The sequence below is a fragment of the Suricata suricatta genome, chromosome 13 (assembly GCF_006229205.1).
Source record: "Suricata suricatta isolate VVHF042 chromosome 13, meerkat_22Aug2017_6uvM2_HiC, whole genome shotgun sequence".
NCBI classification, from domain to species: domain Eukaryota; kingdom Metazoa; phylum Chordata; class Mammalia; order Carnivora; family Herpestidae; genus Suricata; species Suricata suricatta.
This window is the reverse complement of record NC_043712.1, coordinates 28,783,032-28,795,186: the sequence shown is the minus strand read 5'-3', so window position 1 is coordinate 28,795,186 and position 12,155 is coordinate 28,783,032. Positions and strand designations below refer to the sequence as shown.

The window sequence follows — 12,155 nt, the reverse complement described above, 5'->3', positions numbered from 1 at the left end:
TTTGTAAAAATATAGGAAATTATTTTCACCTCTGTAAATGTTGTGTCTTCCAAACATTACTTAGAAATAAGCAGTGATCCACTGGAGCTAGCTCATACCAACTCACTGGAACCAATTACGCACCACTCTTCCCAACTCCATTTTCAGGCAATCTGCTAAGGTAGGAACATTCACTTAACATTAACATTAACATTGGAAGGAACATTAACACTTGTTAAAGTCTCCTCTCCTTTCCCCTCCCTTCCCCTCCTTACCTCTCCCCACCTCTCCCCTCCCCTCTCCTCTCCTTTCCCTTCCTTCCCCTTCTTTCCTTTCTTCCTTACCTTCCTACCTTTTTTCAATTTTTGACATCCAGTTAGCATTTATTGTTATGTCACTGAATATAATAGTCAACAGTTTAATGTCTATACTATCCTAGATGACACATACTCTTTAAATGCTTTTCACATAAAATATTGCTCTTTTATTTCTTTTATGTAAAAGTTATTTTTCTTTACAGTTTAGCTCTTAAAACAATGCTAATGGTAGCCTTCTTCAGCTGTTCCTAAGGTTCTTGGTCCTTCCGAGGAATCTAAGGCTGCATTGGGGTGAGGCCCTCACTTCATCCCACTGTGGATAGCACTGTGCCTGACAGTGCCCACTCAGCACTTGCTGGCACCATGACCTCCAACGTGGAGCTCACCTGCATCCACTCAGCCTTCATCCTCCAATATCAGATGAGGTGACAGTCATGGAGGGGAAGATAAACGTCCTCATTAGAGCAGTGTGGGTAAATGTTGAACCTTTCTGGCTGGGCTTGTTTGCAAAGGCCCTGGCCAATGTCAACATCGGGATCCTCATCTGCAATGTAGGGGCTGGGGGACCTGCCTCAGCAGCTGCTGCTGCCCCAGCAGGAGGTTCAGCTCCCCCCACCACTGCTGCCCCCCGCTGGGAAGAAGGAAGTGGAAGCAAAGAAAGAAGAATCAGAGGAGTCTGATGATGACAAGGACTTTGGTCTTTTAGACTAAATTCTTCCATAATCTGTTCAATAAAAAGCTGAACTAAAATAAATAATGCTAATACTAATGCAATATTAATAACCATTTAACATCTTTCCAAGATAATTATGTAAAATGATGATGCATTTTTCAAGATTTTTATTTGTACCACAGAAGAAAGTATGTTCTTATGAAAGCAAATGAGCAAAAGTTTTGATAATTAAAGTCACACAATAACTCAAAAGTAAAGATTTCGCTCAACTGTGAATTCTAAAATATAAAAACCAATGAATGAATATATAAAAAGTAGAATCACACTATAAATCCAGGGAACCAACTGATGGTTGCCAGACGGAAGCGAGGTGGAGGGATGGGCAAAACGGGTAAAAGGGAGAAGCAGACATAGGCTTCCAGGTACGGAGTGAATAAGTCATAAGAATACACGGCACAGCGTGGGAAGCACAGCCAATGATACTATAACATCATTGTATGGTGACAGATGGTCACTCCATTTGTTGTGAGCATAGCATAGTGTATACAGATGTGTTGAATCAGTATGTTGTACACCTGAAACTAATATAACAACATTGTAAACTACTCAAACAAAAAAAAGAGTAAACGAGTATAATTGCACATTTCTGGTGCTGTGGATTGCCACTGATAAATCAGGTATAGAATGCAGGTCTATGATTCAATGGGATGTTGGGGAACTTTAAATCAGGTGAACTATTTTTGAAAACACTGAAAGTGAAGCCATTTGAAAATTGAATCATTCACATTTATAAAATATTTAAGTAAATAACTTATTTATCAGGTACAAGTAGCCAAAAAGTTTGTTAACTTTTATCAGTTCATATGCTTCATAGAAACACAAAATATTTTGGAAAGAAAATGTGTACATTCTGCAGTTAATTTTTCAATCACAAAAATATAACCCAAATATTCAGCTACTAGTGGAATCTCTAATCATAAAATAGCGAAAATGCTTTTCTTCCTTCTATCTGACACACAGTATTATCTAATGTGGATTTTTTATTTTTATTTTTAAAATATCTAGGCTCTATGTTGGCATCCATGTGGGATGTCTAAGTCCTACCTCAAGAGATATCTTACTAGATGACCATTAGATCATTCTAGAAGCAATTACAAACAGTCAGCAAGGAGAACAAATACAACATAACACATCCTTCTTTATTTTGTTCTCAAAGAGTTCAAATTGTATGGGAACCATAAATGTTTTCCACAACTGAAAAATCTATACTTCTTCTTTATTAATGACGTAAGACATATATTTTCCTCCTTTGTGTGATTCCACCTGAGAGTTTTCAAAGACCTCAAATTCCCTAATGTCCTTTATAAGTTCCTATACGAAAGAAGTTCCGTATTTTTATATGCCCAATTTTTCAAAGACACTATTTTTGTTAATCCTAAACAATTTTTATTTCTATTGAGAAAAATCTGCTAGCCTCTCAGTAAAATTTTAATAAGAGTATTATTTTAATTCCTCCTTTAACATTTATTAGAGATTTTGCAAAATAGGTGTTGCTATGAGCTTATAACCCTGACAAGCTATGCAGAAGTATTTTTGGCTATTAGCTATTAGGTTGCTGCCATCCTAAATAAAGTTAAGGACTATGTTACATTATAGCAGAAAACTGGCCACGCCATATACTAATGTCTTTCTTAATTTTTTAACTTTATTCATACAATGAGGTTATTATATTTTGAAGATACTTTGTAAGGGTTCTTTAAACTAAAAATACATAATATTTTGAATACTACTTGAATATAAACAGAAAATATTTGTAAATCATCATGACTATTTTCCATCTTCAGACTTTTATTTCTTTTCTATGTATTTCTCCTTTTCTTTTTCTTCTTTTCTCCCTTTTCCTACCATTTTCTTTCTTTTTATTTGGTATTCTCCCAATAGGACCTCCTTTGCTTCCCAATAAAATGATGATCTTCTTTTATCACCTTTCTTCCTTGTTCATTCTATATTCCCCTGTCCATTTTTTTACTTCCTCTCATGTATTCTGTGTATCATCCCCCTCAGTCTTTCCTTTTTTTTTTTCTCCCATTGTTCCCTTGTCTTCCTACTTCTATACACTCTGATCCATCACTAGTCCTCTTTGTTTTCCACTTCTTTGGAATTGTCATGGAATAGAAAATGTAAAGACAGAAATAAATTCCTACTGCTTCTAGAACACCTTGACACACTGTACTCCAATTTCAGGTGCCATGAGTCCAACTAGGGGCTCTATGCCTTATGCACAGGTTCATACTAAGCTATATAAAATTTTCTATACTTCCCTAACAGTCAAAATCCAACACTACTCTACAACCATAAAGTAAAACTTATAATAATTTTGAACACAAATTTTCCATATTTATTTTCAGTTGCCTTGCCTTCTGCTCTTGTATTTATGGAGTTATTTTCATTTTTATAAACTTACAATATTTGGCCCAATAAAATATTTAAAGATATAGCTGTCTAAATTATAACTAAATTAGTTATAAAATCCATTCATAAATATATATGTATATTTACATAAAATGATTTGCCTATTAGTGTCATATAAGCAGGTCACACACACACAAAAGGAAATAAAAAACACATTTTTTCATATGCCTAATGAAGGGATGCGTGACCAAACTCTAGGAAAGAGGGAATTGAAAGAATAATCAGAGGACAGGTTTTATTCCCTCAGAGTTCTTCAGGAAGGGCTGACTTTATTATAAAGACACTTATTTTAGTTCTAAATTCATAAAACACACATTGCCTCTCAACATATGTCTTTTGGCAAGTTCAACATATTATTTGTTTGAATTCGATCTCTATTTTTCCAGCTTACAGATAATATAGGACAGTGAGTTTCACATATCAAACTCTGTTTCTGGTTGGAGAGGACTATGAAAAATCCACGACCCATTGTCAAGAATCTTTATTTTAAGGATACAAAAAACTTTTTCAGCCTTTAATTGTGTAGATAAGAGAAAAACATGAGGTGTTTGGGTTTAATATAACCAAATTTGTGTCACCTTTCACATTTACGTGTATTTTTGGTATTAATTAGTTGGAAGTTTTTCTCTCCAAAATTATAGCTTAGATTGTTTTCTAGGTATTCATGTTCAAAAAACACTTTATTATTGTATTATGCTACTATTATGAAGATAATGAGTTTCCATAGTCAATTTATTTTATTTTTTAACTAAATTGTCCTATACTCTGGTTATTTATTTTTAATTTAAAGTTTCTAAGAATGCCTAAAACAATGTACATTTCTGAAAGTATTAGTGCAGTTTTAGGCTTTATACAGCTTATTAATTTCTCCATTTATATCTTATGAATATTCATAAGCATCCAAAGAGAGTTTTTTTCCACTTCCAAATTGAACTAAGTAACTTTCTGCAACAAGCCTACTCTATCTCATTTATCTTATTTCTGTCATTTGCCACTCTTTTCCCATATTAACAATGTAAATTATAAACCAATTCCTGGACTCTTACAGTCTGAATTATGCATATGTTCCACAATGCATATATTGAAACTCTAACATTTGGTAACTTCAGAATATGGCTATTTTTATGGAACATCTTTAAAAAGGTAATTCAGTTAAAATAAGGTAATGGGGTTGAGGGAAAAAGAGGCCATCTGCAAACAAGAAGAGAAGTATCCCCAGGAACCAATCTGTTCAAACCTGATCTTAGACTTCCAATTTCCATAACTTTGAGAAAGCCAATTTCTATTGTCTGAGCCTCCCAGTCTATGGTACTTTGTTATAGTAGCTCTAGCAAACTAATACACTGACCAATCCTGACTCTGAAGTAGAATTTATATATATATATTTAATATATATATATAGTTTGTTTCAATGTTCTCTCCCTTCTTTAGGAATCACTCTTTACTCATGATGTGGTTTTCTTATGAATATTATATATCAAAATTATCAATTACTATCCAAGATGCTCTATGAGCTACAGTTATTAAGTTGCCTTAAATCTCAGTACAAATAATTAGCAGCAAGGGCTCTTCATTGACTCCATTTCCTAGTCATATTCACATGCATAATTCCCTTGTAATTCATGCTGGTTAAGTTCCACAATAGTCCATGTGCCAAACTTCATGCTAGATATCAAGCTCACAAGCAAAAATTACAAAGGCTTAAAAATTAGAAGATATCTTTGGCAAACAATATAATATAGACTAATCTACATTTCTAGCTCTAATCAACCTCATGCATTTTGTTTTTTTCTGGATGCAGGTAAACTAATAAACTTAAAAATTTAATATCAATCATATCCCCTCTACAACCTCTTGAATCTCATTTCTTATTCAGGGTATTATGCTCTCCTCCATCAATGAAATTAAGAGTCTTAATTCAGGGGTGCCTAGGTGGCTCAGTCAGTTGAACATGGGACTCTTGGTTTTGGTTCAGTTATGATCTTGTGGTTTGTGAGTTCAAGCCCTGCATCCAGCTCTGCACTGACAGTGTAGAGCCTATTTGGGGTTCTCTCTTCTCTCTCTCTCTCTCTGTCCCTTCCCTGCTCGTGTGCTCTTTTTCTTAAAAATAAAAAAGCTTGAAAAAAATCTTAACTTAAAAAGATATATGCACTCCTATGTTTATTGCAATGTTATTTACAATAGCTAAGATGTGGAATCAATCTTAGTGCCCATCAATAGATGAGTGGATAAGGAAAATGTGCTAATTATACACAATGGAATATGACATGGATATAAAAACGGATGAGAACATGTCATCTGAGACAAAATGGACAGACCTAGAGAGTATTACACTAAATGAAACAAGTCAAACTGAGAAAGACAAATGCCATATGGTTCCACTCACAAATGGAATCTAAAAAATGAATAAACAAGCAAAAAGCAGAATCTGAACTATAAATGCAGAGAACAAACTCATGGCTGCCAGAAGGGATGAGAGGGATTGAGCAAAATGGGTGAAGGGGAGAGGGAGGTACAGGCTGCCATTTGTGTAATGAGTAAGTCATGAAACTAAAAAGCACAGAATTGGGGCACCTGGGTGGCTCAGCAGTTGAGCGTCCAACTCTTGATTTTGGCTCTGGTCATTATCCCAGGGTCATGGGATCTAGCCCTGTGTCAGGTCTGCTTAGGAGCATAGGATTCTCTCTCTCTCTCTCTCTCTCTCTCTCTCTCTCTCTCTCCTCCTCTCTCTCTTCCTTTGCCCTCTCCCCTGATCCTGCTCTCTCTCTCTAAAATAAATGAAAATAACAATAATAATTTTAAAAAGCACAGGATAAGGAATATAGTCAGTGATATTATAATAGAAATGTAATGGGACAGCTGGTAGCCATACTTGTGGTGAACAGAATATAATGTATAAACTTTTCAAATCACTAAGTTGTATACCTGAAGCCAATATAGTGTCATCTATACTCAAGTTAAAAAAAAAAAAAGAATCTTTGAATAATCTCTGACTTGTCCAAGTTCCTTATATTCTCTCTCTTTTCAACATAAGACAGGGAACACAAATGAATCAATCCCCAGCCTTCACAAACATATACAATGCAATAGTAGGTAACATCTTTCATGTTAAGAGTTAATTTGAATTAACCTAAATCCCTTGCTTTTATCCCCTTACTCTTTTTTTTTAATTTTTTAATGTTTTATTTATTTTTGATACAGAGAGAGCCAGAGCATGAGAGGGGGAGGGGCAGAGAGAGAAGGAGACACAGAACCGGAAGCAGGCTCCAGGCTCTGACCTAGCTGTCAGCACAGAGCCTGACGCGGGGCTCGAACCCACAACCGTGAGATCTGACCTGAGCCAAAGCCGGAGGCTTAACCGGACTGAGCCACCCAGGCGTCCCTATCCCCTTACTCTTATAGTTGATCTTCCTACAACTTTTTCTCATCATTGGCAATTCATCATATATACGATGTCTAATACTTTGTCTGAAGCACAGATCTAATCATGTCAACTTCCTAAACTGAGTTTGGTTAATCTCCAGCTAAAGTACAGGGTGCACCACATTGGATTTTGGAAAGTTGTATGTGTACAAAGATGTGAATAGGCTTAGAATGGACACTAAGAAATGCAACACCGATTAACATTCATTTGTGTTTCGAAAAGATAACGGTGTCATACATTTTTTTTAAGGAGAGCTGCTTGCTTTTGAACCTATGGCATATCCTGTTCTAATAATTTTTCTCTGAAGTTGTCACATACTGTCATACGGATTGTCTGCCTTGGCTGGCCATATAGTAGAATAACTCAGGGAGAAATATTAATGCTTGTGGCCCTTTCTGAGAGATAGTGATTTAATCAGTCTGAATTGCAGCCTGGGCACTGAAATTTTTAAAAGGTCCCAAATGTGATTCCGCTGTGAATCTAAGGCTGAAAACCACTATATTCTCTTTTCTATCATTCTTGCATAACCATCTGAGTACAATGTGGAGCTGTGCTATCCAACACAAGATATCCAATATCAACTAACCTCATGTGCTATTGAGCACTTGAAATATGGCTAGCGTAATGCCATGATTTACTGTTTTATGTATGTAGTACATACAACCATATATTGACTATGTACTAAAAATTATTGCATATTTATTATATACTCCATCACATACTCAAATACTTTGCTTTATTTTTGTCATATATTATATATCATTATATAACTATCTTGTTCATGATTTTATAACCTGTCCCTTCCCATTAAAAAGTAACTCATGAGGGGCACCTGGGTGGCTCAGTTGGTTAAGCATTCAACTTTGGCTCAGGTCATGATCTCAACGTTATTGAGTTCCAGTCCCACATAGGGCTCTGTGCTGACAAGCTTGGACCCTGGAGCCTGCTTCAGATTCTGTGTCTCCCTCTTTCTGTGCCCTCCCTGACTCATACTCTATCTTCATCTTTCTCAAAAATAAACATTACATTTTTTTTTCAAAAAATTTGGAACCCGGAGCCTGCTACAGATGCTGTGTCTCCCTCTTTATGTGCCCTCCCCGACTCACACTCTGTCTCTGTCTCTGTCAAAAATAAACATTAAATTTTTTTCAAAAATAAAAGTAACTTCATGAGACTATTGCTTCATAGATGCTTAGTATATATTTGTTGAATGAGTAACAGCTAACAGTTATCTAAAGTTATCCTATTTTGATTACTTACTATGTCAGTATTCAGTATTTTCAAACTACTATTTTTGTCAGGTATTATGGAAGAGTTAAACTCTCTTTCAATTGATTTTGAGGGTTGTCATTATCATACAATTCAGGCCTAACCCAAAGGGGTGTTTTTACTTTCCTTCGTGGGGCTTCTGACATATTACATATTTCTATGTAATGTTGAACATCTAGACTACTGGAGGAAAATAAAACACCAACATCAATGTTAATGTAAATGCGTGCATATCAAAGCATTTGTTGGATTTAAGATGTATTCTGAAGTTCAAAACAGAGAGAATTTCAGTAGACTGAGGAGAAAAATGATGCATGAATTGACTAAGATAGCTTCCAAGTTTATGGAATGAAAAAATGGGTAAATAATGGGAGAAGTTTGGAGTGTTTTGTGATGCTAACGAGATAGAGACTGCTGCATATGTGTTAGGCCCTCAGTTCATAGTGAAAACAACATAGAATGGCACTCTTATTGGGAAGGGTCATCCTCACTAGGCCAGGAGAGGTCACCCAGATAGCATTCTGATTTACTGTCTTACTTGGCCTTTGTGCCTTATGCCTCTCTACCTAGGCTTAATGATCTCTTAACTCTAGAATCACTTACCTCAGAATAATGTTTGGTCTGAGCTTAATTCCTGGATAGAATATCATTCCCTGCTAACTAGCAAAAGGCATAGAAACTGTGTAAAACATATAACTCTTCAGGAAATTTGGCAGGGTCTATCAAAATTTAAATACACAGACATAGGAAACAATTCTATGTCTCAGAATATACTATTTCAGTAATCCTTCAAATGGAAACAGAAGTAGATTTTCAACGATATTCTTTGAATCATTTGTTCACTCACATATTCTATTATTGAGCACCTATATCAGGAACTATACTACATTTTGGTAATAAAATGATCAGCAAAATAGAGCCAATGCATGCCTTCATTGAGATTACAGATTAGTAAGAAAAGAATCAACTATTTATTCAGATGGTTAGACATAATCTGTGAAAGCATTATGAATATGAATACAGGATGTTATAAGAACATGGTGGCAGAGTATTTACACTAAGGTATAACAAGGTTGATTTAGTATTAATCACTAATTAGTATTAAGAGTATTAGTATTAAGTATTATATTAAGAATTGGTTATATTTAGCCTAACATTTCAAAGATAGTAGGAGTATGGCAAGAGTTAAGATTGAGAGGGGAAAACCCCGAAAAAAATGAGATCAAAGAAATATTCCCTAAGGATATGACATTTCATCTGAGACATGAAAAGCAAAAAGGAAAGCAGGGAAGAGAATTTTCCAGACCGAGGAAACTATATGTGTAAAGGCATGATTTCAAAAAGTAATATAAAGTAACTGTGTTGCTAAACATCTTAAACTATGAATGAAAACCCTTAAATATGACTAGCTAAGAAAGAGCTAATTTTGCTATACCTATAATATGCAACCCTATGAAAAAGTACAGATAGATGATAGATGATCAATTGTTAATTAAAAAAACAAGAATGTATCTTAAAACAATGCTTTTATTTAGGGATAGCAAATACATTTACATGTGTAGGTATGCATGTATGTGTGTAAGGTCAATGATCTTATACTCTTTCATATATAAAAACAATATTTTGGCTGTATTATTTATGGTAATGTTTTTATCATTATTATTTTTAATACATCCAATGTTCTATACCCTTATCTGATTCACAGGAAAGTTTTTTTCTGCCTGGCAGTTGTCTGGTAAGATGGAAATAAATTTCCGACCTCAAATATGATTCAAAGGTATATGATTTTGACATTTATTTCAGAATATGGGTGACTGAAACTGCATTGTTGATATTCACAAGATGTTGACCTATTTCCAGTGTCCTATCCTCATTCTGTGTTTTTATTCAAAATGATAAAATAAAAATTGTACCATGCATTATACAGCTCTGCAGCATTACAGTGGAAACATTTAACAAAGCAGATGACAGAGAAGCAGGTTTGAGGGAAAAATAATAAGGTCTATTACAGAGAAACTGATTTTCATTGTAGGCCTCTCTATATATAATACATATATGCATATAACATATATATAGTATATAAATATTATATATGTATCAATGAAATGAGGGAAGTTGGCTAGGAATAAATTAATCAATTAGTTTTGTTTTGGTTTTTATTTCTTTTTAAATCTGGAGTTGGATAGGTCATTGGGCCAAGGAAAATGAAAGGCTAGATTGCCAATAGAAAATGTTCCATGGAACATAATTTGAGATTCTTATCCAAGTTAATATGTGATACTGAAACCCAAAGAATAAGAGAAACTCTTGAAGAGATACTTAGTACCTCAGGGCCTGAATTGAAGTCTGAATTTTTGCTAAAAATGAGGAAAAGGAACAAAAATTTGTAACAAATTTGGGATGCATAATGAGGAATCCATATTCCAAAAATTAAATAAGAGCAAACACTTTGGGAATATACAGGTTATGGTAAAGATACCCATAGTATGAAACCAAGGTTATTTTTCAGTGTTTGTAAGATATGTTGCAATAGTTAAAATATGTAAGAAAAAGTGGAAAAGAGTCAATATCATGCAGAAGGTACCTCACATTACTAGATACAATAGGCAGGGAGAGCTCCACAGAAGAAAAAGTCTAGAATCTACCTTGATCATTAATTAATTATTTAACAATTAAACTATTACAACATAGAATTATTTCCCTATCAGTGATGCAGCAGTGAAAAATAGTGTCAAATTATTAACTTTAATGGAATTTAAATTCAAGTGGATTCTAGAATATCATATTAAGGACATATCTAATATAAGAGGCAACATAAGGCTGTGATGAGAGGAGAGAGAAAATGGAGAAAAAATGTGTTATCCTGGGGTGGGAAAGAAATAAAAATAGAAATATGGAGAAGAGAGAGAGACTGACTTCTGCCCTACTGATAACTGTATTTTCCATAAATATATGGACAGTCATACCCACACAACACAGAAGGTGGTATGTTGCCATATGAAAATAAATAGAGCACCAGGGTGGTTCAGCTGATTAAACCTTTGTTTGGCTCTTGATCTCAATGCAGGTATTAATCTCAGGGCCACGAGTTCAAGCCCTGTGTTGAGCTTTTCATTGGGGGTGAAGTCTACTGATGATAGACAGACAGAAAGATAGATAGATAGACTGAATAGGTTCAGAAGGAGGATAAGCATAAGTGTGAGAAAAGATGTTTACACTCCAGCTGCAGAAGAGACGTGGTTTATGAAGGTATATATGGCACAAGGCTAAAAGAGTCTAGATCCTTCCTAAGTGGTCTTTGTCATTTCTCAGACTCAGGTACATGCAGAGTTTTGCTGTCCCAAAATGATACAAAAACAGCTCTATGACCTGTAGGAGTTTCCAAAATCAGGTGAAGAGGTGTACTGTATATTTTATTGTATCCCTAACCATCGCTCAAAAGGTGTTTCGGGGCACCTGGGTGGCTCAGTCGGTTAAGCGTCTGACTTTGGCTCAGGTCATCATCTCATGGTCATGGGTTTGAGCCTTGTGTTGGGCTCTGTGCTGACAGCTCAGAGCTCAGAGTCTGGAGCCTGCTTTGGATTCTGTGTCTCCCTCACTCTTTGCCCCTCCCCCTCTATTGCTCTCTCTCTCTATCAAAAACAAATAAAACATTAAAAAATAAAAAAAAATACACTTGAAAAAGAAGTGTTTCTATTCTAAGGCAGTTATCAACAAACAAACCCCCAGCAAATGTGAATTTTTAGCATGACTCTTAAAGTACTGTGACATGTAGAATGTATAACATTCAAGCCAAACAGAATACACTAGATAGACCATTGATGCTGAACTGTCAATCTCAATGCATTTGCCCTTTCAAAACAATAAGATGCTTCTGAAGAACTATGTAGGAATTTCAGCACCACAGTGAATCTGAAAAGCTTTCTGATTAGTTTGTTCTTCATTTTTTTAAAAAAAAGTATCAGTTTGTATTGAAAAGTGTTAGCATTATCCCATAGCTAGTTTGACCCTGGAAGCAAAA

At 35.0% G+C, this 12,155-nt stretch overlaps 1 pseudogene; it reads left to right on the top strand.

Annotated features, from left to right (window-relative positions):
• The first annotated feature begins 659 nt into the window (after positions 1-659).
• LOC115277068 lies at positions 660-1,007 on the top strand (annotated as a pseudogene).
• Positions 1,008-12,155: the final 11,148 nt, after the last annotated feature.